The sequence below is a fragment of the Sinocyclocheilus anshuiensis genome, unplaced genomic scaffold (genome assembly GCF_001515605.1).
Source record: "Sinocyclocheilus anshuiensis isolate Anshui unplaced genomic scaffold, SAMN03320099.WGS_v1.1 scaffold553, whole genome shotgun sequence".
NCBI lineage: Eukaryota > Metazoa > Chordata > Actinopteri > Cypriniformes > Cyprinidae > Sinocyclocheilus > Sinocyclocheilus anshuiensis.
Window position 1 is genome coordinate 1,876,217 of NW_015539821.1, and position 1,763 is coordinate 1,877,979.

Here is a 1,763-nt window from a genome sequence, read left to right on the forward strand (position 1 = left end):
AAATTTCAAGTAATTTGAAAAAAAAAAAAACAATCACTGGTTAAGCACTGATTTAAAACATCATAGACTGAGAGCATGAGCTCCTTCTGATGGAGTAGTTATGAAGAAAGTTGGAGATCCATGATATTTTTTCTGTAAGGAAACAGAAAAGTATTAATATCATGGCCTGAATTCCTGTTAACTTAATTCATAGACAATATCATGGAAAATACAAGTGCAGGTACTGAGTTACAAATTCTGAAGAAATAATCATATTTCTAAAACATCCAGAATGCTCAGTTCAGACACATCTTTTGGATGAATTGTCATACACAGATGCACAGAGGATGTTAAACTTGTAAAAACCTGAATGTGTTTGACTGCTCTCTCCATGGCATGAGCCTGAAGTAAAGTAACTGTGCATCCACCGAACCCTCCCCGTCATCCGACTCCTGAACACTCCATCCACCTCCAGTGCTGCCGCCACCAGCTCATCCAATTCTGGACAGCTGACCTCGTAATTATCCCTAAGACAAACAATATTAACCCTAGGCAAAGAATGCATAATTAAAAGCCATTTAACTGACAGTTAACCCCACCTATTCAATAATGGGTTAAGCAAACAACATTTAAGACACTGAAAATCACTTCTAATCCTGGAATGTTTAAAAGGAGTTGACCTCTGCAAGTCTTCCAAGATGATAATCTTGCTTCGATTATAGATGTTTACCTAAGAGAATTGTGGCTCTCCACCATCAGCCTCCCAAACTCTTTATAATCCCCTCTCTTCAGTGCCTCAGCAGCTTGCGCTGTGCGTTCAATCTCCTCGATCACATGACGTGCCCGACGGTATGTCACACCATCCAATCGATCCTTAGCAGCTATGAATACATTTAGATTTTTACAAAATATGTGTATTTTATAATGAAATGACCTCGATTAAAGACTTATATTATGGTATTTGCTTAAAATCTCTCTTTTCTTCTTACCCTCCAAATCTTGCAAAGTAGCCTCTCTTAGACTTTTCTTGCCCAAAATGGTTGCTGCCTCCTCACATTGTTTTCGTCTGGTGGGATACTCGCTTCCTGTGAGTGATTGTCTAACGTTGGAATTATTGATCAGGATTACAATCACCTTGACGGTGTAATTTACAGTCAATCGGACAGTCACAACACAAGCCTCCCGGTTTCATCCAAAATATCTTAAATTGTGTTCCGAAGACGAACGAAGCTTTTACGGGTTTGGAACGACATGGGGGTAAGTGATTAATGACAAAATGTTTATTTTGGGGTGGAGTATCCCTTTAATAAATTTTTTGATATTATTTTTGCATATACAAATTAGTAACTAAGTATAACTGATTAATTCTAATGTGACAGAAGAATTTGAATTGGCAAATCTACTTACCTGCAGTCAATGAGCAAAGCGTGGCCCTCTTTACCCAAAACAGACACAAACTGGTCCATGATGCCACAGGGCACAGCAGCATGCGTGTGTTCAGCCTGCTGACAGGCCACTGCCTTCGCTACCTGATCCCCATCATCTGTGGAGGGCCAGAAAACATTAGAAGGTTAGATCTTGGATTTCTTTTGAAGTCCAGGAAACTATTAACTACTATACACATCTTTATACACGAAATTACAATTTTAAATAACTGTTAATATACAGTGGTGTGAAAAAGTGTTGGCCCCCTTCCTGATTTCTTATTTTTTTTGCATGTTTGTCACACTTTAATGTTTCAGATCATCAAACAAATTTAAATATTAGTAAAAGATAACACAAGT

The 1,763-nt window shown here is 38.1% G+C and overlaps 1 pseudogene; it reads right to left on the reverse strand.

The window, feature by feature from the left end:
- Positions 1 to 43: 43 nt before the first annotated feature.
- Positions 44 to 1,763, reverse strand: part of LOC107684072 (galactokinase-like) — a 9,001-nt pseudogene continuing 7,281 nt past the window's right edge.